We start from the raw sequence: 25248 nt of genomic DNA on the forward strand, positions 1-25248 counted from the left end.
GAGTCATTTTCTCAGAGTGATAAGCAAGAATGGTAAAAGCCATCACATGATGGATTCAGCTTCACTCAGACTCTGAATGAGAAAGTGTTGTCAACTGGTCCATTTTTTTAGGAGAAGCACTGAAATTGAGAGGTTTAATGGCCTCCTTGTGTGCTGAAGGGACATTAATGTAAATTGATACATATTTCCCTACACACAGATTCAATGCAATGTAGAAAAGATGGCTTACTAGTAAAACAATAAGGTGATTTTTAAAGTATTTTAAAAATTAAAGTCAATTATTTATTAACATCATGGACAAATTAATAATTTCAGGTAAAATTTTCAAAAGTGCTTGAGACTTAGGCTTCTAAGTCCCATTTTCAAAAGTGACTGAGGCATGTCAGAGTTTAAGTTTCATTAAAAGGGACAGACTCTAAGGGCAGATCTTCACTACGGGGGGGGGAGAGGGGTGTTGATTTAAGATACGCAAATTCAGCTACGCGAATAGCGTAGCTGAATTCGACGTATCGCAGCCGACTTACCCCGCTGTAGGGACAGCGGCAAAATCGACCTCTGCGGCTTCCCGTCGATGGCGCTTACTCCCACCTCCGCTGGTGGAGTAAGAGCGTCGATTCGGGGATTGATTGTCGCGTCCCATCGATCCCCGAGAAGTCGATTTCTACCTGCCGATTCAGGCGGGTAGTGTAGACCTAGCCTTTATCACATGAAAATGATATCCTCCATTTATAAAGTGTCCCCCATCACCATCTTCAAATGCGTTCTAAGCCTTTTGCAGCATATAAACACGATTAAGAAACCCAAATATATAGACAAAGAGAAGAGGGAAGGAGAGACTAAAGGTTATACCTAACTTAATCATTCCAACCCCATTTACAATAGCAACTGACTCTCAAAAGAGCCTACAATATCTATTAGTTAATACTTATAAAACACTTAGAATATGCAAAGCACTACCTAACTGCCAACTATTATTTTTTCCTACCTCTCAAACAAAAACCAGGTGATGTAATCTAACTGAATATTTTATGGACTTCAACCTTACTCAAAGTGATCAGTTCTCAATAAATCTTGAAAAATTGGTCCAGTCTCTGTAACAATGCTGAAATTGGAGGAAGAGAGGGTTGCATGAGGGGATGTTTGGATATTTCCTTCTTTCAATGATCCAACCAGCAGACCAAATTCAGTGACGAATCCTAGTCATATGCCACCTGAGGCACATTGCGCATACACTAAGAACACCAGTGCAGGGGAAAATGTGACTGATAACTACAGCTGGTTGAAAATTTTCAAACAGAAATCAATAGATTTCTTTGAAATGTTACAAAAAGCTTTGAAGCATTTCATGTTGATAATATAACAGAAAAGTCTAAATGCAGCACTTCTACAAGGTTGTTCAATAGTTCTAAAATAATTTTGGGGGGAATTTCCATTTTTAAAGAAATTAAAAAATTTCAACTTTTCATTCTGATTTGGGACAAAAAGAAATTGTAAATGCCGGTCTTTCCTGTGGAATAGAAATTCTAAGTTTCAACCAGTCGTACAGATAAAAGTTGTCTGCTGCAGTTCAGTTTCCTAGAGTAGTTGGATTTTAATGGTTTAACCCTGTCCTCAACCTATCTATTCATTCCAGAGTTTACCAGAATGGCTCAGGTACAATTAAATGGGAGAGTTATTGGAGAAAAATCTGTAGGACATCTTGTGTCAGGAGAGACCTGTGTTTTATTATTAACTCACCGACTGACTCACATTATGAACTAGAGTAAATCGCTTAACTGGTTTGTGTTGTAGTTTCCTGTTCTGCAAGATTGATACAAGACCTGCTCATATTTGTGAAGCACTTTGAGCCCGCATGACAAGAGATTCAATACAAGCATAAAGTACTGTTTTGATTTTTAAAAGAATCCTTGATGGCACAGCGACAAAAATGTTTAACAAAAATAGTTCTGGTTATGGAATTTATTAGGAAACAGTGAAGTATCCCACTTGAATAATCATTGTTAGCTGTCCCTCATCATTCAATTTTTTAAAAACTTGTGCTATGGCTTAATTAATATTTCATGTTTGAGTAAGTATCACACACATTTTCTACAACGTGGCTATAAACATTGCTACATTCTCTAGTAAGGAGGCAAAATACTTCAAATATTGTGAAAACCAAATAAAACAATACTGCACTATTTTTAAAAAATAAGGAATTATAATACAGTTGTTGTCACCACGGATGTTCTGCAACAATTAAGTTAGCTGTCAATTCCATCCTGTTAATGAGCCAAGCCATCCTTTCTCTTCCTAGTAGAATCACGTCTTAATCACATTTTCTGCAACGGTGTGGAGAACAGTTCTGTCCCATCTACACTAGCAGTTAAATCATGTTCAATGGTGTTTAAGGGTGCCCTTTGCTAACAACTCTTATCAGCAAGAGACAATTTTCTGGTGTAGATAAGGCACTAGAGTCCCATAGCCAGGATTTTTGGTGCTTTGCTTTAGAAAGCAAACACCACAAAGGAATTGGTGATTTGGGTAACCTTCAGTTTCAATAAAGCCCTAGTGTAGTGAAAGTACCCTAGTGAAGTTCTATCAAAGGTTTCAAGTATCAGAGTGGTAGCCGTGTTAGTCTGAATCTGTAAAAAGCAACAGAGTTTGTGTCTGAGCAATTGCCAAATAATTAAGGCACACATGTAGATAAGTACTGAAAAAAAGTTTATTTTGGCTAATGACTATAGACAGTGGTAATTGCTGACATTTATTGTATATCTTCATTTATACCTTATAATTGAAGAACAGAGACCTTAAGTGACTTTAGTCATCAAGCTGAGCACTTAACTAGTCTATATAAACATGTGTTTATCACTGTTACCCTTATTCTTCCTCACCCAATCATTTATTTTGTCACATCCTCTTGTTGTATCTTCTTTGACATCAGATTGCTAGCTCTTTTGGAGAAGAACTGTCTTCCTCTATGTCTGTACAGAGCCAGTACAATAGAGCCCCAAACCTGATTAGGTTCCACACTGCTACTATAATACAAATAATTATATATTAGTTTAATATTGGCATTCTTTGTTAACATTACTTACTGTATTTATTTGTAGCTATCCTTTGTTTTGGGTTATGAATCCTAACATAAATAAAGCTCCTCTCTTTTGTTATGCTTTTGGAGGGCTGTTTGTAAACAAAGGGTACAGAAAAGGAATAAATAGCTTACACTTCTTTGGCCAACTCTTGAGAGTCCACTCTGTCCTGAAAACTAATGAATTGAGTGGCCGGGGCAATGTAGAGAGAAAATTTTCCCAAACCAACAGATACAGATAGTGTACAGTACCTATAGAAGACTATCATGACAAACACTATTTGGCACAGAAGATAATTAAGTAACTCTAGTAATTAAGTGGCTCGGTGGCATTTCAGCAGTACCCACACATTTTCAATGTTAATGTGACATAAGGAACCTCCAAAACATACATAAATGAAGGTTGTAATTCCACCTTGGAGTTCCAGTGATATTGACAAGGTAGTAGAGCTGCACTCTTGTGGCTTATGTCGTCACCAGAACCCATTAATGGAATTACAGTCTCATTATGTACCGTTGGGGGTACATTATTCCTCACACAGTCCCTAAATACTGTTACATGATTGACTGCAACATTTCTTCTACCAAAGTCAACGCTTGTGCACTTTTAGGAGGAATTCTGTTAATCTCTCTGATTTTTTATGCTCCTCGTTGGGGGACGGGGTGGAGGGAGAGAAGAGAACTACAAAACAATAACATTACCCATGAAATTTAAAATGAATAATCAAATACATTTGAATAGTTAGCTACAGAGCCAATAAAGTCTGTCGTTCTCATCAGGAATATCACTAGATTTAAGTCTATTCCTTACTTATTCACCCTCCGCTCCAAAATACAAAACTATATTTGCAGTAATCTTGACAAGTTAACGTAATCTTAATGTTCCCAAGGAATATATGCCAAAATATGGTACAGTTTGAAGGTTTTTACATTCCTTTGACTGATAGAGTTTTGCATTGCTAGCTATAGTATCTTTTTATTTCCAAAATAACAGGAATGCTGGAACACATTCATCCTGACAAAGTATAAATAAACTTCCTACCGCTCAATAAATGGATGTTTGAAAAAGAACAGGAAAAAATAAAATTGCCTGGAATACAATACCTATCTCATAAATGCTTTACATATCATAGTATTGAAGCTGAAGAGAGAAAAGGCAGCATTCACATAAAGCATTTCTTAAAAATGCCTGCCCAGCACCTTAAAAAGAAACAAGAATTTTACACCCCCAATGTGTCATGAGATAATATAACCCACCCACCCATCGAGAAGCAGGTGCATGCTACATATTCCCCTTGCAAGTTTCTTTTAAACACCCTCTCTGTTTTGCATAACAACATTTTTAAAACATGTTCACTATGCACACAGCAAAACACAGCCCTTCAAAGAAGCAAACAAAGCAACAAAAATCGCACCTCTACATACCAAGTATCACCCTGTTTATACACCCCGTGTTTTGCGGAATCTGCTCCTAATCCAAAACCGCGCTATGTCCCGTAGCATAAAACACTTTGTCTGTCACTTCCCACCCCTAATTATTCAAAGCCCATTCATCTGAATGTTTTTGATGTCCCCAGAACATTGTGGATAAAAACAAGGTTGCACTGTACATATTAAAAACTTTAGTTCTTTGCCCCTCACCAAATGCTTTGACAGGACTAAGGACCTTTCAGGCTGGATTCCAAATCAAATATTAAGCGGGTGGTTTGAAATGTATTACAAATTGGAAGAGGCCTAAAGGGAGAGGGTGTAAAAAGCTGCTTTCTCCACACTAGCCTCCCCCTTCCCCTTTCCTGGTGGCTTCTTACTGAGACAATCAGAGCAGCAGCAGAGAAAGGCTGTAAATTAGAGACACAGGGTGGATGGCTAAAAAGCCCTCTGATGCCTGAAGAAAGGGAAATATACAAAATAAATAGAGAGAGAGAGAGAGAGAGAAAATGAAAAGAATAGGGAGCTAGAATCACCTCCAAGGGATGGCAGGGGAGAAAAGAAAGGACCCAAGCCCCCTCTGACCCTTTTCCTTCCCTTCCTAAATATAATCCTCCGCTTCCCACCATACACACCGCACAAAATGACCATTAATTCAAGTCCATCCTCGAAAGAGACGAGGGGGGGGATTATCTCTGCCTGTGCCTGTCTGATTCTCTCTCTCTCTCTCTCCTTCTGGGCGAGCACCACGACTGCATTAAAAATAGAGCGAGAATTGTGATTCTTTCTGGTGGGTGCCAAATGTGGACGCGGGGAGAAGGAGCCTGCCTGGGTGGGAGGGGAAGGGGAGAAGAAAGGGAAGGAGGAGAAGGGGAGCCGGAGAGGAGAAGGAAGGAGGGAGGAAGGATGAGGGGAAGGGAGCAGGGCTAAGGGGGAAGGAGCCCGGGGATGGAGGGATGGGGGAAGGAAAGGGAGGATGCTTTGCCCTGGCCTCACCTCAGCTCGGTGGGTGGGGACGGGCGAGCCCCTCGCCTCCTGCTCCTCCCCAGCAGCCGCGATGGTCACTAACGGGCCGGGGGTGCGGTGCGGCTCCCCTCACCCAGCGCCGGGTCCCCGCCTCCTGCTCTCGCCCCGTCCCCGCCTCCTGCTGCCCGAGCCGCGCTCGCTGGGCTTTGAGGGAGCCGGGAGCCGCCGCCGCTAGGGGAGGAGGGAGCGCGCCTGCGCCGCCGCCCGGGCGGCGAGACGGGAGGAGGCAGCGGGGCCGCCGGCGGCTCCAGTGCCCGGGGAGGGGGAGTCCGGTCCCGGCCCGGCTACCTGAGAGCGGCGCGGGGCTCGGGCGGCCTCAGTGCGCAGGTGCGGTGAGTATGGAAACCGCGTTACCAAGGGCCGGGGGGGCCCGCAACAGAGCGGCGGGGGAACGGGGCCGAGGGGGCAGCCTGGGGCGGGCAGGAGCTGGGCCGGGGGGCAGGGCCGGTTCCTGGGCACGGGGGTCACAGCGCAGAGCCAGGAGCTGGGCACGGGGGTCACAGGGCAGAGCCGGCTCCTGGGCACGGGGGTCACAGGGCAGAGCCAGGAGCTGGGCACGGGAGTCACAGGGCAGGGCCGGCTGCTGGGCACGGGGGTCACAGGGCAGAGCCAGGAGCTGGGCACGGGGGTCACAGGGCAGAGCCAGGAGCTGGGCACGGGGGTCACAAGGCAGGGCCGGCTCCTGGGCACGGGGGTCACAGGGCATTGCCAGGAGCTGGGCACGGGGGTCACAGGGCAGAGCCGGGAGCTGGGCACGGGGGTCACAGGGCATTGCCAGGAGCTGGGCACGGGGGTCACAGGGCAGAGCCGGGAGCTGGGCACGGGGGTCACAGCGCAGAGCCAGGAGCTGGGCACGGGGGGTCACAGGGCAGAGCCAGGAGCTGGGCACGGGGGGTCACAGGGCAGAGCCGGCTCCTGGGCACGGGGGTCACAGCGCAGGGCAGAGCCAGGAGCTGGGCACGGGGGTCACAGGGCATTGCCAGGAGCTGGGCACGGGGGGTCACAGGGCAGAGCCAGGAGCTGGGCACGGGGGTCACAGCGCAGGGCAGAGCCAGGAGCTGGGCACGGGGGGTCACAGGGCAGAGCCAGGAGCTGGGCACGGGGGGTCACAGGGCAGAGCCAGGAGCTGGGCACGGGGGGTCACAGGGCAGAGCCAGGAGCTGGGCACGGGGGGTCACAGGGCATTGCCAGGAGCTGGGCACGGGGGTCACAGGGCAGGGCCGGCTCCTGGGCACGGGGCTCACAGGGCAGAGCCAGGAGCTGGGCACGGGGGTCACAGGGCAGAGCCGGCTGCTGGGCACGGGGGTCACAGGGCAGAGCCAGGAGCTGGGCACGGGGGTCACAGGGCAGAGCCAGGAGCTGGGCACGGGGGGTCACAGGGCATTGCCAGGAGCTGGGCACGGGGGTCACAGGGCAGGGCCAGGAGCTGGGCACGGGGGTCACAGCGCAGAGCCAGGAGCTGGGCACGGGGGGTCACAGGGCATTGCCAGGAGCTGGGCACGGGGGTCACAGCGCAGAGCCAGGAGCTGGGCACGGGGGTCACAGGGCAGAGCCAGGATCTGGGCACGGGGCTCACAGCGCAGAGCCAGGAGCTGGGCACGGGGCTCACAGGGCAGAGCCGGTTCCTGGGCACAGGGCAGGGCAGAGCCAGGAGCTGGGCACGGGGGTCACAGGGCAGAGCCAGGAGCTGGGCACGGGGGCGGGGCAGGGCAGGGCCGACTGCTGGGCATGGGGTGCAAGGCACAATGCGGGCCAGGGCTGGCTACTGGGCATGGGGGGCGCAGAGCAGAGCAGAGCCAGCAGCTGGGCACGGAGGGAGCCCAGGGCAGGGCCAGCAGCTGGGCATGGGTGGAGCACCGCGTGGGACGGGGCAGTAGCTGGGTACGGGGGGCACAGTGTGTGGAAGCAGTTAGCCGGGGGGGGCAGTGTTAGGCAGGGTTGGCAGCTGGGCACTGGGGAGCACTGGGGTGCAGGGCCAGCTATGGGGCAAAAGGGCACTGTGCAAGGCAGGGGTAGGGCCAGCAGTTGGGCTGTGTGGGGCAGAGCCAGCAAGAGCTGGACATGGGGGGTGTGGGGCAGTGTAGGCCAGGGTCAGAAGCTAAGCATCGAGGAAGCCTAGTGCGGGGCAGGGCCAGCCGTTGGAGGGGGGCACAATGCGGGACAGGGGCAACAGCTGAACACAGGGGGGCACAGTGCGGGGCGTGGCCAGAAGCAGGGCATGGGGGCACAGGGTGGGGCAGGGTCAGTACCTGGACATGGGGGGCACAGCGTGGGGCATGGCCACAAGGAGGACATGGGGGCACAGGGTGGGGTAGGGGCAGAAGCTGGACACGGGTGGGGGGCACAGTGCGGGGCATTACCAGAAGCAGGGCATGGGGGGCACAGGGTGGGGCATGGCCACAAGGAGGACTTGGGGGCACAGGGTGGGGCATTACCAGAAGCTGGACACGGGCACAGTGCGGGGCATTACCAGAAGCAGGGCATGGGGGCACAGGGTGGAGCAGGGGCAGTAGCTGTGTACAGGAGGCACAGTGCCAGGCAGGGGCAGTAGCTAGGCACAGTGCTGGACAATGACAATATGAGGTACAGAGCTGGGACAGCAAGGGAAATGGGGTTCATGGTTTAGGGCAATGGGGTGGGCACAGGACTAAGGCATTAACAGCCGGCCACAGGGTGGGGCTCAAGTACAGGGTCTGGATAGCAGTGGGCAGGGTTACCATGGGAATGAAAAAGGTAGCAGCAGGCACAGAGCAAGAAAGACAGGAGTGCTGATGGGGCAGAGTATAGCCCTAGACAATACGGGGTGCAGGACTCCATGGTCAAGCGTGGCTCATGCCAGTCTGACAGAGAGAGAGCCACAGATTGCATGAGGCAATCACCTTCGCACATGGTCTTATACACACACTTAGGGTGCCCAGATGGTATGGGGCATAGCAAATAGTAGCAGGCATAGGAGAGATGCGATATGAAGAGCAGTCATCTTCCTGGAGTTTAATTGTGTGTATGTAAATTAAGCCCATCTTTCAAGATCCCATAAGTTTTAAGTATAGTAATGGGAGAGGCCAGGAGACGAACATCCAAAAATAAGGCAACTTGCTACTAATGTGTTATTGATGATTTAGTTTGCTGAAATGACACCCCACTTTGCAGGGCCCAAGAGCCAGGCTCCAGCCTGAGTCTAGAACTCTGCACAGCAATGAAACAGCCCTGCAGCCCTAGCCCGAGTCGGCCTGGCACGGACCAGCTCCGGGTTTTTCTTTGCTGTGTAGACATACTCTCTGTGTCTTTTAGCCTTGGAGCAGTGGGCTGTCTTATGTGATTTGTGCAACTCCATAATTCAAGTTTTACATATCTCTGCCAAATCCCCACAAGCCCCATTCACACCTTTCTGCCCTGGTCTTATTCCATGACACTTCCTCACATCCTCAGTTTCAACACTGATGCCAGACTCACCACACTATTTGATCCTTACAGATGGAATATCCTTCCCTGAGCTGGTTCACAAGATTATACTTCTCTGTAAACGACACCCCCTTGTGGCCTGGGGTGACCCTGCAGGCACCTTCCTCAGTTTCCCCAGAATAATGTGGTCACAGTCAGTCTTTGAAACAATATTCCCCTTCTCCTGGGGTCTAATTCAGTATAATTCATCTCCTACAAAGATTCCTTTGTGCCCACCCCTCAGGTTGAAAAGTCTTCTGCCTTGGGACTGTGGCTTTAAAGTTCTGGCCTTCCTGAGCTGTGAGTCACCCTTGAAGGCTAGGGTTTCACAGTCCTTCCTTCCTGGGGCTGTGTGCAGCAGCTCAGACCCCCTCAGATCTAGGCATGGGCTGAGTTAGTCACATGACCAAAATCATTTTCCCACCTGGGGAGGCAAATTAGGCTTGTCGCAGTTGGATTGGGGCCCATCTGCCCTTAAAGCCCAGCTACCCTGTGTAACTCTCCATATCTACATCTCTCCTGGAGACCCACCCCCAGCATGATGCCAACATGAAACTAGCTAATTATATCAAAACATGAGGGAGTCTACTTTGGTGTTCCCTCTGACTTTTGTTTTTAAATGCATGCAGAATGACATGCTGAGTTCAAGTTTAATAATTATGAGTGTAGTCCCTTTATCCTCATTTGATTTGTTATTCTTCTCATTCCATCTCCTTCAGTCTCATTCCACAAATTCCATCCAGCTATTGTCATTCACTCTCTCTCTCAATCCATCTTCCATTCTTATTTACTCCATCTCAGTCATTCACTCACTCACGCTTTTTACACTCTCTCCCAATCTAGTTCCCAATTCTCTCTTCTTCTCCCCTTCTTTCCTATCTCACATTCTCTCTGTCCATATCTCTCTCTCTTCCCCATTATTCCTCCTCCTCATCCAAATCAGTAACTGCGGTCTCTGTCTCCTCCTCTCAACCATATACTACTGCTATCTTCCCATCCAAAAATCATGCAGTGCCTTCAACCCCCAAATCAATGGCTTCTGCTCCTCAGGCCAAGATGGGCCCTGCTGCTGCTGCTCACTTGGGCAGCAGGAAGCCCTCTGCTTGGGAGGTAGGTAAGGATATCTAGATTTTCATCTCTGCCTTCCTTTTTTCAGGTTTAGGAAGGCAGGGGGGTCTGCAGAAGTCTTTACTCCCCCTCAGCCATAGGGGATGGTCACAAGGATCTTCAATCTCTTCCCACTATTCAGGGCTCAGGGAGAGGGGGTTGTTTCCAGTCTTCTCTTCTTCCCATTCCCAAGCCTGAGGAGATAGTCCTGAGGTCTGCAGTTTCCTTATTCCCAAGCCTGGGAAGGGAAGCTAAGTAGGAATCTTAATTCTGACTTCCCCCTAGCCAAGAGCAGCAGAAGTGACCATGGAAGAGGCAGCGGGAGGGAGAATCCAGAGCCCACTTGCCAGGAGTCAGTACAGGAGGAAATGGGAGAGCTTGGAGGCAGATGCCATCCTAGGTAAGAAGTTCCCACACAGACCATGCCCATGAGCTGTGCAGGTAATGGGGAATCTTGGTCTACAACTGTTAAGGCTGATTCCCCACTCTGGCACTTTGAGTGCAGAAGATGGGCGCCCGCAAGGATTCTAAAAATTAATACCGGCTAATCCATGCTTGTCTTAAACTCCCAAGGTTACAGCTTTTCTCTGAGCTTGGATGGATAGATGCTGCCACCACCCAAGTGCAAAAACCCCTTTGAGAACCCAGGAAGGTGTACTTGGGAATTCTTTCCTGTGGAGTACCTTCAGGCCCTTTCACCCCCCCCCTCCAGGGAGGAGCTGAGAAAGAAAACAAAGGCAATCAGCTGTGGCCACCAGCTAATTAAACAACATGTGCACAAACATCTTAGGACACAAAATTCAATCCTGTTCTTAAAAAAAGTAAATTTTATTGAAAACAAAAAGAAAGAAAATATATTGAAAACTCAGGCTATTGCTAGATTTAAAAACCCACTTACAAAAATTCAACATCAAGAATGACCTTCTTGAGGTCCAACTTAAAGGTTACAAGCAAAACAAAAGCATTTGGGGTTAACACAGAGGAGTCCACAGGCACTGACTTCTGCTGGCACTGGTGGGTGCTCAACCCCCCCAGCCCCGCCCTGACTCCAGCCCCTTCCCTTAAGTACCCGTCCCAATTCCGCCCCCTCTCTGCTCCTATTCCAACCCCTTCCTCAAATCCCCACCCCGGCCCTGCCTCCTCCCCTGACCGCGCCGTGTCCCCGCTCCTCCCCCATCCCTCCCAGAGCTTGTTACGCCGCGAAACAGCTGTTTCGCAGCAGCAAGCGCTGGGAGGAGAAGCTGGGACACGGCGCACTCAGGGGAGGAGGTGGAGGTGAGGTGAGTTGGGGCAAGGGGGTGGGCTTGGCTGCCGGTGGGTGCAGAACACCCACCAATTTTTCCCCATGGGTGCTCCAGCCCCGGACAAATACATAGCTGGAATCAGTCTGGCTCACCTGGTTGTCAGTATTGTTAAATAGGTATCAGCATTATAATAATGTGTTAAGTCTTTATTGAATGCTTGTGAGTTGCTGCATGCATTAATCTCATTTATAACATCAGTATCCCTTACTGTAAGGTGTGGTTTGAGTGGTTGCGTTGTGAGCCTCTGTGACTCTGTCAATTGCCAGACAGGAGAGACATACATTAATTAGTGTGTAGGAATGATAATCAACAGAAGGCCTTACGTCCTTCCAAACAGGTAAGCTCCATCAACACCAGACAGTCTATTGTCGGATGTTGTAGTTCTGCTCTCCTCCCCTCCAACCCCAAAAATGAATTGTGCAAGTGGATTCCTCCCATCTGCTGAGTTTGCAGTTCAGAGCACATGCCAGGAGTGGGATAAAAACCTCAAACAAAAGGAACTAAAGAGTTCTATGTTGCTTGCATTCTGGGGGGCAAGAGATATCCAGCTGTTTAGACTGGGTTAGCCCTAAAGAATATATAGAACTTGTTGGTTATAGAAGCTTCTATTACCTTTTGAAACTTAATATTGTAACTCATTTGTGCATCTATGTTTCCATGCTTTAACTTTGTAAATAACTCTCTTGTTTTCTTTTCCTATTTAATAAACCTTCTTACAGTTTATGATATGATTGGCTACAAATGTTGTCTTTTGTGTGAAAGCTAAGTTGCAATTGACCTGGGATAAGTTACTGGCCCTTTGGGACTGGGAGTAACCTGAATATTTGCCATGATTCTTTGTCTAAGGGATCATCTTTCACAAAGGTACACTCACTGGGGTGGCAGCATAGAGAATATCCACGGGGACTGCATGTGGCGCCATGTTTAGTCTGTTACAGTGCCTGAGGAGTTTACACTTGACAATTGGTTGGTGACATCTAAGTTTAGAACTCCCAACCAATTTGGGGTTTGTGCCCTACTTCCTAACAGTCTGCCCTGATGGTGACACTCATGTTCTTGAGTCACTGTAGGCAGCATTACAACAGCTTTGTTGATGTTCTTATTAATGAATGGATGCTTTGGGCTGTCCGGTTGGCCTGTTGCTCTGAACCCAAGCTCACCTCCCTGGTTCTTCACTGGAGTTTCTCAGGACAGCAGATCTGTATGGGCATCTCATATCACTCTGCTGGTGCCATGCAGTGCAGCTGATTTCAGAATCAGGTGAAAAGCCAAGAGAAAGAGAGAGACCAGGAGAAAAATGTGGGGTAGAAAGGAGCACACGAGGAAGGGAAAACTGAACAAGTTCTCACAGGTATGAAGTTTGGGTCCTCGCTGGTGCAGTGATGATGGTCAAGTGTCCCCACTGGAGTATCAAATTCTGGTGTCACAGCAACAATCCTTCCACTGTAGCCACGGTGATGATAAAAATTTCTTTCTTCCCCACCCAAGTCTCTTTCTAAGTACCCCAAAAAGTGAATGAGTGAAATAATCCATCCTCTCATTATTTGTCCACCAACTAGGCCTAATTTCTGACACACCAATTTGGGCTCTGCTCTGCTCCATTTGTTTACCAGTCATAATCTTAACACAGTCCTGAAGTGGTATCAGTAGACCTTTTCTGTTTAAATTAATTCAGTCTCTGTCTCCTCAGACCTTTTCTTAAACAGTTGTATATAACAGATTATTGTGACAATTCATACAACTTTGGCCACTTTTTACCAGTTAGGCTAACAATTAACAATGGCCTGCCAGGCCTCAGTTATTACAACACTGCTTTTTCAATGCATGGCATCAAGATTTCTAGGAACTAAGCCAAGGAGGATGGTTATCTGGGCACTGCATCACTGCTAAACTGTGTGCCTGAATGCGGTGAAGAAGTCTGAAGACCTGGAAGAGCAGTAGGGACTTTTCCCTGGGTCGGTAAATCACCAGAGGTTGTTTTAAAAATACTAGTTGCAATGTGGGAATTTATTTCTCTCCTTTAGGATATTACCTGATTTGAAACCACTATTATTCCTTTCTCTTCTTTTATCACTGTTAACTGTTTCATAGAAATGGAAACAATGTTACCACTGGCTACCAAAAACTGAGATAATTTGCTAAGTATTATTTTGTAACCTAGCAATGGTAGCATTTCTGTTCCTCCAGAGAAAAATCTTGAGAGCAAGTCTTTCAGCCACAAGAAACCAACCGACTGTTCCTAACTCCAACTGCCATGGAACTGTCCAGTACCAAATTCTGTTCCTTGCATTAAAGAAGCATCATCCCACTCTTCATGCTGTTTGATTACCAGGGGTGAGGAAAAAATCATTGTACTGTACCTAGATGAAATGCACTTTTTTTTTTTACACAATACATAATTAACCTGTGGATTTCAGGGGCACAGGATAATCAGAGTCCAACAGCAACAGAGGGTCCTGTGGCACCTTTAAGACTAACAGAAGTATTGGGAGCATAAGCTTTCGTGGGTAAGAACCTCACTTCTTCAGATGCAAGTCTTCAGCTGGCTAAAGAAGGAGCCTCTCCACCCGCCCCAGGCTACTTGAAGGAGACTGAAACAAAGGACAGTAACTACAGGGGGTGTAAGTGATTGCTGGACCCAGGCTAAAAGGAGATTAGCCTGTAAAAGGGAGTGCTCTGGAACTGGTGAGGAAATTATCTGTATTTAGTTTGATTAGACATAGATTTGCGCATTTTATTTTATTTTGCTTGGTGACTTACTTTGTTCTGTCTGTTACTACTTTGAACCACTTAAATCCTACTGTCTATATTTAATAAAATCACTTTTTATTTAGTAATTTACTCAGAGTATGTATTAATACCTGAGGGAGCAAACAACTGTGCATATCTCTCTATCAGTGTTATAGAGGGCGAACAATTTATGAGTTTGCCCTGCATAAGCTTTATGCAGGGCAAACTTTATGCAGGGTAAAACGGATTTATTTGGGTTTAGACCCCATTGGGAGTTGGGCATCTGAGTGCTAGAGACAAGCACACTTCTGTGAGCAATTTTCAGGTAAACTTGCAGCTTTGGGACAAGTGATTCAGACCCTGGGTCTGTGCTGCAGCAGACGGGAGTGTCTGGCTCAGCAAGACAGGGTGCTGGAGTCCTGAGCTGGCAGGGAAAACAGGAGCAGAGGTAGTCTTTTGCACATCAGGTGGCAGCTCCAAGGGGGTTTCTGTGATCCAACCCGTCACAGTGGCATCTGAAAAGTGAGGTTCTTACCCACGAAAGCTTATGCTCCCAATACTTCTGTTACTCTTAAAGGTGCCACAGGACCCTCTGTTGCTTTTTACAGATTTAGACTAACACGGCTACCCCTCTGATACCAGAGTCCAACAGTTTAGCAGAATTAAACATTTATAAGGAAAATGAGAACATTCACAGTTACATTATGTTAAAAAAGGATAGGCACCCACATGTTTCAGGTCATAAACCATCTACTGCTGGGAATTAGGAAGAAGCATCCCCTGGGGCAAGTTAATGTATTACACAGATTCTTGCCCTTCTCATTGTAAGTTACAAAGTATAGACTAAATAGATGACTGGTCTGACCAGGTATATGGCAATTCATATGTTCTGAAACGTGGGTCCATCAGGACCGTAACGGTATTTTAAATATAGCGCCAAATTTAAACAATTTGGGAACATGTTTAAAACAAACTTAAATCCTGTCTTGGCAACAAGATGAAACTGTTTCAGACATTTAGGGGAATTCCTGTGTTGTATTCTGGTCCCTCAGCAAGATTAATCTGTAGTGCAGAATTTTAAATGATTTAAAAATTAGTATTTAGTTCATTTTACGTATGAGATTTTTTTTTTAATTTGATGTTGGCAGATCAATTACTGTGTGCAGTTCTCCTCTTCTAGCAAGTTACTAAATATAAATGTTGACCATCCTGCTGTCTCATGCACTGCCCAACCTGTTGCACTGTATGCTTAATTCAAGGGCCATTTGGAAGTAATTGTATGGGATGATGTAATTAAAGATTGCCGCATAAGGGGCAAAATTAAGGTTGCCTGTATAGTGTTAACTTTGGTGTTTCCTGACTTTTAAGTGCTTAACTGTACAACTTTAATGTTCTTTGAATATATTTTGAAATAAATTTCCTTCTCTTCCCATTCCCGCCCCCTCCTGAAAATCTATATATATTAAAAAAAAGGTTCCATAAGGTGGTGGAACAGAGGAATAGGGACAGTTTTAAGGATATGTTTAAGTACTTTGCTGAATCAGGTCCTAAGTGATTTCTTTTGTGCACCGAGGACCTAATTTTACAACCCTCACTCACTCTGGGTAGTACTTACCTACAATAATAGTCCTACTGAAATGAATGGTACTGCTAGCATGAGCAAGTGTTGGGGAATTAATGCAGGGCTTCTCTGTACCTTCAAAGATGATGTGGTGTATGGCAGCATGGTGTTTTATGAGGGTTTGTAGGCCATTTTCAAAGTAGGTTGGGTAGATGTGAGGAAATCTGTGGTCTATAAGTGGCAGCTGGGCAGGACTATAAGTGGTTGGGTATGTTTTTTTTTTTTTTTTAAATATGCAGTATAGTAATGTAACTTTATTTAAGAGATTATATGAGCAGTGAAGATGATATAATATTGTCCATCTATCAAGAGAGTGTCTTTTAGACTTGGTTGGCTAATGTATGCACAGAAATCCATATGTGGACTCTTAAATACCCATTTTATGCATCTGTGTGCTAATTTGGGTGCTTAAAATAGGTATTTAAGTGCCTACATATGGACGTAGGAGTGTAATTTTTGGCATCTATGATTGAAAATTGAGCAGCACAGCAAGTAACAGTAATGCTTTCAAACCTTGCAGGTCATTTAAAATGACTCTTGTAGGAAGAGTCCTTTTTAAGCTGGGATCTATCACTGGCCATGCTCTCAATCACCTTTTCTCCCTACGTTCTCTGACTCTAAAGAACCTGTCAGTCAGAGCAGGGAGGAACTTACACTGACTTGTGTTTGTGTAGTAGCTAGAAGGCAAACAGCAGCTGTGGTTTGTTTTGAAAAACCAAGGGGGGGTCACTTCTGCCCTTTCTTTTATATTGCAAAGATGATGGGAGAACTACCCTTTTTCCCTTTGGAAAGCTGAATTTAGAAATTCAGAAGCCACAGCACTCTTCATCATAATATATCCCTTGGTAATATATCCAGTGATATAGTAATATTTCTCATTGGAGACTGATTTAGGGGCTTTTCTTTTAATAATTGCTTTACAAACCACAGGAATAGTTTTGCCTTTTTATTTTCCTTTTACTTTGGACTTCTGTTAATGTTAGCCTTTTCCTTTGTGTGCGTGTGTGTGTGTGTGGGGGGGGGGGAGTGCTGTCTTTTAATTGTGAAAGATGCCAACTATCTATATAGTTTTCTATTGTTGAAGTGGAGGAAATGGAATTAGGGAATTTGGAATATGTAGCGAGAATATGCCGTACTCATTTAAACATTAAATTCAGATATCATTAAAAATAGCTGTCATTGTTCAGATAACTAAATGAAGCATCTCTGGAGGATGGCAGGAGTTAAGGACCAGGAATGGGACTCAGAAAATGTGGTTTCTATTCCCAACTCTTCCACAAACTTTACATATGACCTTTAATAACTGACTTAGATTCTTTTAAACAACTTCTTTTTCCCTATCACAAAAACTGTGATAATTGCACATACTTCACAGGATTGTCTTCCTTCAAATCCCTCCTTTGCCATAGTGCCTACAGAAAACTTAACAGATAGGCAGCTGATTTGTGGATACCATCAGCATTGTCTTCTAAGGCTTCCTACTTCTCTATTGTCTTTTGCCTTGTAATTTGATTGTTAGGTCTTTGGAGCACAGACCATCTTTTTGCTGTGTGTGTGTACAGTGCCTAACACAATGGGGTCCACATCCAAGACTGAGTCTCCTACATGCTACCGCAATACAAATAATAGTTGTGTGTGTCCCATGACTGACTTGGTCATAGGGGCACCAATCCAACAGGCAGTGCTTTTATCCTGGTGGTGTCTGTCTCTGTTCCAGTATCCCTGTGAGATAGGAAAGCAATATAATCCCCATTTTAGAGTTGGGAAACTGAGCCACAGAAAGTGATTTTGCCCAAGGTCCCACAGGTAGTTCATGTTGGCATAGGGAATTTAACCTGGGTCTCCCACATTCCAGGCCAGTGCTTCAACCACTTGGCCATGCTTTCTCCCCATAAGTAATTGTTCAGAAGCTTCATTTGCTAGAATAATTAACAAAACAGTCAATGGACTTGCTTCACCTCTGTGAGCATGTATGTACCTACTACCTCGCATTCCTTTATTTGTGGCCTCCCATTTACTTGTGCTTTTCCAACATTCATCTGGAATCATCTTCTAAACACTGAGTCACATCACTTCTCTTCAAATTTCACCTTAAAAATGTTGAACTAAATCTCACCAGTCCTACTCAATCTTATTCAGTCCTTATTTAGGCAAACCCCCATTGGCTGCAGGATTTGGCCCTTCATGTTTCCTTTAACACATGCTGAACCATAAATTCTACCCTTTATGACATCTTACTGATTTTACATTTCATATTTTCCTACAATATGCCCCTTTTACTATGCCCCATTTTACTTTTGGACAATACATCATGAGTTATAGGAATCAGTTTATGCCAGACACCCCTGACTACATTCTGGATGCTAGAATTTTAACCAGTTACTGATGGACAGTTCTTCTGGGGGAATCTCAGCAATCTATCTGATGTAGGAGTTTTTCCTAGATTGTATATTTCTTTGAACTTTAAATAAAATCATGAAGAAGTTTTCTGATGGTTAATCTTCCACTTTATACATGGGGATCACAGTCAGTGCATGTTTGCTTGTGTACAATACCTGACTTGTCCAGCTGCATCCGATCTTATTGTTGTTTACTCTTGTCAGTAGTCTCACATCATAGCAGTTCTATTCCCCAGTGGTCTGATGGTAGATACATTCACATGGCAGATGAGGGATGTTCACTAACATCACAGTGGGTAATGGCAACCACAGGCAGCAGAGTTGTTGGCCTGTAAGCAAGGAAATAATTACAGTAGTCTTCCTGTCATTAGCACTGCTACTATGTTACTGAATTCTGTTTTGTAGTACATTAGACTAATTAACATTAAATATCATTATACAGTGGATTGGCTTGATGTAAGGGTAGCTAGACAGTTCTTAATCCTCTCTCTCATACATCACAAGAATAACAAAACAAAAAAACCTCTGACCTCAATACACTGTGTAGCTTGAAAAAAATGCCAAAGTCAAGATTCTGGACAGGGACACAATGGCCCATACAGAAACGGTGTCTTACATCATGAGGTTAATGAGATTGTATTCAGATAGAAAATTAACAATATTTTGCTTTCTCCCCACTATCAACAGAATCCCAGCATGCCAGTGATTCTGAGGATGATGCATCTTTATCTAACACCTCTTATGATGCACTTGCCCTTGGACCAGCCAGATGTTGAAAACAGTCCACAAGGGCTTCCAAGGATGTTAGTAGGAAGCAGAATAAAGGAGATGCTTCTGGAGTCCATTTCAGGCCTTGATGAATTATGAAGATGACAGAACGTTAGTTTTCCTGGGGAGGCAGGAGGCTATAAAACAAAAGGAGGAGAAAGGTCAAGAAAGAGATTAATGTAAAGAGATAGAAACAGTGCAGCACGAGGAGATGGAGGCCCGGGATAGGAGATGGAGTAACAGTGTGAGACATAGACTAATGTGATGCAAAATATAATGATGATATTACTATAATTTGCTCCCAGATGGCAGGGAGTGATCTCAGATGAACTCTAACTCCAGTTCTTATCACTGCCACGACATATTTAATGGCAGTGATTTTCATGTCCTCTCTTTTCTTCCAGAGATCTAAAGCACCTTACAAAAGAGGTGTCAGTATCATTATCCCGATTTTACAGATGGAGAAACTGAGGCACAACAAGATGAAGTGATTTGCCCAATTCCACCCAAAAATATAACTCAGGTCCCTTGAGCCCCAAGTTCAGTGTTCTATTTATTAGGCCACATTGCCTCTCTTGTATAATATAAAATATTTTTTTAAAGTCACAATTGAAAAATGATTTAGTTGAAATAAAACATTTCAATTAACTCAAAATATTTTTTCTTAATTTTCCTTTGCAGAAAATTTAAAAATTTTCGGGTTTTGTTCAGATTCAAAACAAAGCCAATTTTTCAATTTTTTGTGTGAAACAGCATCTGTCTTCTGCACACCTCTAATGTGTTTGTTTTCTCATAACAAAAATGACTCTTCTACTATAGCTATAGAAAATCTTTCATTATGTATAGCATCAACAACAATTTTCTTTTTAAATTCCAGTAATAATATGCACAGTGAAAGCAATAAGGATGTACAAAATTGACCCTCTTGGAAATAAAAAACATCTTGAATCTCATAGATACTGTAAGGTATTGGAGTTTATAAGTACAGAGAGTAAAAACTCAGAGATATCTTATAGGCCATATAAATAAAGTCTTACATCATTAACTGAGTGTTTTATATTGCTACCACTAGACCAGTCAGTTTTAGTTGCTGATTGACACAGAGGGGAAAATTTATCTTCAGTGAACCCTTTTGTTGCTCAATGTAATTACACCAGCAATGATTTTGGCCCAATATATTTGGGATAGGTGTTTCCTTAATTCTGGTTCAATGGAAAATGTCATTATTCAATGATATCTTACTGAAATTCACTCTGTCATATATTGTACGGTGCATGTAGTCATCTGGTGTAAATACTCTGGACTATAATATAAACATGTAGGAAACATGTAAGGTGATAGGGAACAGCCAGCATGGATTTGTGAAGAACAAATCATGTAAAACCAATCTGATAGCTTTCTTTGATAGGATAACGAGCCTTGTGGATAAGGGAGAAGCTGTGGATGTGGTATACCTAGACTTTAGTAAGGCATTTGATACAGTCTCGCATGCTATTCTTATCGATAAACTAGGCAAATACAATTTAGATGGGGCTACTATAAGGTGGGTGCATAACTGGCTGGATAACCGTACTCAGAGAGTTGTTATTAATGGTTCCCAATCCTGCTGGAAAGGCATAACGAGTGGGGTTCCGCAGGGGTCTGTTTTGGGACCGGCGCTGTTCAATATCTTCATCAACGACTTAGATATTGGCATAGAAAGTACGCTTATTAAGTTTGCGGATGATACCAAACTGGGAGGGATTGCAACTGCTTTGGAGGACAGGGTCATAATTCAAAATGATCTGGACAAATTGGAGAAATGGTCTGAGTTAAACAGGATGAAGTTTAACAAAGACAAATGCAAAGTGCTCCACTTAGGAAGGAAAAATCAGTTTCACACATACAGAATGGGAAGAGACTGTCTAGGAAGGAGTACGGAAGAAAGGGATCTAGGGGTTATAGTGGACCACAAGCTAAATATGAGTCAACAGTGTGATGCTGTTGCAAAAAAAGCAAACATGATTCTGGGATGTATTAACAGGTGTGTTGTGAGCAAGACACGAGAAGTCATTCTTCCGCTCTACTCTGCTCTGGTTAGGCCTCAGCTGGAGTATTGTGTCCAGTTCTGGGCACCGCATTTTAACAAAGATGTGGAGAAATTGGAAAGGGTCCAGAGAAGAGCAACAAGAATGATTAAAGCTCTTGAGAACATGACCTATGAAGGAAGGCTGAAAGAATTGGGTTTGTTTAGTTTGGAAAAGAGAAGACCGAGAGGGGACATGATAGCAGTTTTCAGGTATTTAAAAGGGTGTCATAAGGAGGAGGGAGAAAACTTGTTCACCTTAGCCTCTAAGGATAGAACCAGAAGCAATGGGTTTAAACTGCAGCAAGGGAGGTCTAGGTTGGACATTAGGAAAAAGTTCCTAACTGTCAGGGTGGTTAAGCACTGGAATGAATTGCCTAGGGAGGTTGTGGAATCTCCATCTCTGGAGATATTTAAGAGTAGGTTAGATAAATGTCTATCAGGGATGGTCTAGACAGTATTTGGTCCTGCCATGCGGGCAGGGGACTGGACTCGATGACCTCTTGAGGTCCCTTTCAGTCCTTGAATCTATGAATAGCAATTGATTCATGACCTGCTACTGATGCTTCTGAAGAGAGGCAGCAGGGGATGGGGGGAGAGAGAGACACACACATGTTCTCACCAGTGGGGTAGCAGAATCAGGGCCTTGGATATGACAAAACAAATAAGGGTAAGAGGAGGCGTGAGACTAAGGTTACAATACTGAGATCATGCAGTTACTCAGTTAAGGCATGTATACATCTTAATTGTAATGGTAGATTTTATTAGTTTGAGGTCATTTTTGTTTATTAAGTACATTTCAAAGCACTTCACTGAGTTACAGCTGTGTGAATGGTTGACTTTTTAACTGGAGTCATGGTAGTAAAATCCTGTGCAATATGAACTTTTACTCCAAATATATTTTAATTATATATACATATTTGAAAGACAAACATTTTACTGTTGTTTGCAAAAGGCAATTCTCAACAAGGATGGCTTCTCAGGAAGCAGCTATCTAGGTGCTCAAATATAAAGTACTGCAGGTTTGGAGAGTTTTTTAAACCAATTTTTCAGATGACATTGGATATCCCTTGAAAAACTGCCTAATTTCTCTTCTGTCTCATCTACAGACTATCTCTGAAAACTGTTTCATTATAAATTATAATGAAACTCAAAAAATGACCAGAATGATAATTGAAAGAACATTTGGTATCTTAAAAATGAGATTTAGATGCTTAGATAAATTTGCTGGAAAATTACTAAACTGCCTTTCAAAAGAGTGCAGGATATTCCTGGTTGGCTGTACATTATATAATGCGGCCATTAAATATGCCCTATCTTTAAAAAGAAAAGGCAGCAATTTAATGAGTAAAACCAAATTACTTATGTAAATTATCATAATGATGTATACTTGAAAGATTAGATTACAAATAGCACAGAAGAAATTGAAAATAGAGCTAGATTTCTAGAACTCATTTGTAAGGTAAAGCAAAAATCAAAGCCTCCATTCATAAGGATGCAACAATAATTGTGTTCTTAAATACAGGACTGCAATTCAGGAGAGCTGGGATCTATATCTAGTTCTGCCACAGACTTCCTGCATAATATGATCATATGATCTCTCTGAGCCTCGCTTACCCCATTTGTGAAAAGAGACACTTTTCTACTTCACTACAATGTTGAGAGACTAAATGTATTAATGCATGTACTTCATCCATAGGTTTGTTTGAGAGCCCTACCAGTTTTTCCCTGCATGCCATGAAGCTCCTCTTGCAACACCCAACTCTAGGGTTAATGTAAAGATTGTACCAGATAAAACTGTGACTCCAGGAGGGAAATGGACCTTTTTCCTATGTTTTCTGATTGGAGCTCTGGATTTAGTTTACGGAGTCAGCCAGGGGAGACCATAGAAAATAGAGGTCTTATCCAGAGACACTACAATCAATGTCTGCAAACGGTACTGCTGGCAAGGTCCTCCAGGGAAAGAGGGACTGCCTGAGTTGTCCATTCTTAGAAGCATTTGGGTACCTTCTCCAGCCAACTGTAAGGCAACATCTTGGGCCTGATTCTCCACTGCCTTGCACGCTGTGTCATTATTGACACCTGTGCGCAGGAAATGTAAATTATTATTAGCAGTGTAAGAATGTGAAGAATGCTGATTTGTTAGTATTTTACACCCGCTTTGCATAAGTGTAAATAAAAAGGAGATCTGGGGAGCAGGAGGTGTCACATGGTACTCATGAAGAAGATGGCTGCTTAGTCCTGGACCTGCTCACTCCCTACATATCAATCCATCAATCCATCTCTAATAATTACATTCCTAACAAATTATCAAGTAAGTTTCTGTCATAAAAGCTTAAATTAATCCCCTGGATAAACTTCAAACTCTTGACTATGGATTCCAATGAAAACATGAGAGGCAACAAAAGACCTATGCCTGAATCACCTAAGCAGCTGAAGGGGGAGACTGCAAGGCCGCAGCAGAATCTAGGCCAGGATATCGCAGCACTAAAAGAATTCCTCACAGTCTGACTGGATTCAATCTCAAAAGATATTTGTGGTCTCTGTAAAGATATATGTGATGTAAAATCCCAAATGGCTCTCTTGAAAAAAGAGCTACAAAAGTTTGTCATTGAAACCAGGAAAATGAATGAAGAAGCTTCCGCGTTAACAGGAAGACTTAGAAAACAGATCTCAAAGAAACAACCTCGCCTTTTGGGCACTGCTGAGGGTCTAGAGGGGAAGGATATTATAAGCTTTCTTCAGAAACTGCTACCCGACATAAATTGGACCCCCAAGTTGTGCCTATTAGATATTGAAAGGGCTCATCAAATGACTGGTACTGGAGGGCAGGAGTCTGGCAAGCCCACACCCTATCATCTTCAAGCTGCTGAAATTTATGGATAAAGCAATGTTAATGAATGCTGCCAGAAGGCTGAAACCCTTCTGTTTAAAGGCCACCATTTTTTTTCCTGACTTCCCAGCTGTTCTAAACAAAAAGATGGCTGCATTCAATGGCATAAAGTAAATCCTGAAGGGGACCAATGTCAGATACAGCATCAAGTACCCACCCACCTTCACTATGGATTTAGTAGGCTTCACAAGATTTTGCAAAAACCCCTCTGAAGCTTGGCAGAAACTTTCAAATACTGACACCAGATTTGACCAAAAATAGCAAAATGTTTTTTTCATCATGAAAAGCATACCTCAACAAGTTTAAAAATCACTTTGTTTTCATGTGTATCCTTGTAGATATGGTAATATTAACTTAGGCTAGGTCTACACTACCCGCCTGAATCGGCGGGTAGAAATCGACCTCTCGGGGATCGATTTATCGCGTCCCGTCGGGACGCAACAATCGATCCCCTAATCGACGCTCTTACTCCACCAGCGGAGGTGGGAGTAAGCGCCGTCGACAGGAAGCCGCGGAGGTCAATTTTGCCGCAGTCCTCACAGCGGGGTAAGTCGGCTGCGATACGTCGAATTCAGCTACGCTATTCACGTAGCTGAATTTGCGTATCTTAAATCGACTCCCCCCTGTAGTGTAGATGTAGCCTTATATAATCTTCCAACTCCTAGCAGATAACCAGCTATACTGAACTCTTCTTCTGATATCCTTTGGAACTGAGCAACAACAACTGCATAGCATGGGAATGCATAGACTAACAGTTTAACACTAAACTGGGGTTTATAACACCATCTACTGACTGAAGTATTATCAACACTAATCATCACAGCTTGTACTGCTGGGCAGAATCTCTTCACTAACTTTGCCTATGATGGATTATGTTATGGTGACCACAAGTCCCTTGGAACAGTCAACACTCCTGACATGTAAAGTAGACTATAACCAATTTTATTTTTCATACTAAGGTTTTGTACTAATTTATATTTGATTTACCAAATCAATTGTAAATTTACATGTGATGAGTCTGTATATATGTATATGCATCTACATATGTGTATGTATACATAAAATCTTCTGTAGAAATATATATATATATATTCATTCTAGTCTGCCCAATGGTATTTACAGGGTAATATTTGACCTAAAATATTTGTATTTAGAAAAAGACTAGTATTAGATAATATAGGGAGGGGAGGAGCAGATGGAACTGAAGCCATCAGGGATCTGAATGTGCCCAAACTGGCTTGTTTTATGGCTATTAATTTTTTGTTTGGTTGGTTTCTGTTACAAATATACTTTGGAAGACACATGATATTTAACTATAGATCTTTCTGTATACCTGACATTCTTAGAGGCTCAACTGAAGGCATAAATTCATTCAAAACTAAACAGTATCTAA

The 25248-nt window shown here is 44.1% G+C and overlaps 1 protein-coding gene and 1 long non-coding RNA gene across 7 annotated transcripts in view; one reads left to right on the forward strand and one right to left on the reverse strand.

The window, feature by feature from the left end:
* CTNNA2 (catenin alpha 2) overlaps window positions 1-5637 on the reverse strand; it is a 766120-nt gene extending 760483 nt beyond the window's left edge. For 2 of the 4 annotated variants that reach the window (XM_065597259.1, XM_065597255.1), the window contains exon 1: window positions 5498-5637. The gene's annotated coding sequence lies outside the window, so the exon portion shown is untranslated. Of the gene's footprint in view, window positions 1-4498; window positions 4555-5497 lie in introns of those variants that run through there. The other 2 variants (XM_065597256.1, XM_065597258.1) reach the window with 2 other exon arrangements.
* Window positions 5638-5720: 83 nt separating this feature from the next.
* Window positions 5721-24934, forward strand: LOC103306098 (uncharacterized). 3 transcript variants are annotated; one of them, XR_010601646.1, is made up of 5 exons: window positions 5721-5859; window positions 10361-10475; window positions 13567-13713; window positions 13797-14064; window positions 18817-24934. It is a non-coding gene; the product is annotated as an uncharacterized LOC103306098 (long non-coding RNA). The 3 variants fall into 3 exon arrangements; XR_002888828.3 differs by having other exon boundaries at window positions 13797-14000; XR_002888829.3 differs by lacking the exon at window positions 13797-14064.
* The last annotated feature ends 314 nt before the right edge of the window (window positions 24935-25248 follow it).

This window comes from Chrysemys picta, chromosome 5 (genome assembly GCF_011386835.1).
Source record: "Chrysemys picta bellii isolate R12L10 chromosome 5, ASM1138683v2, whole genome shotgun sequence".
Classification (NCBI taxonomy): domain Eukaryota; kingdom Metazoa; phylum Chordata; order Testudines; family Emydidae; genus Chrysemys; species Chrysemys picta.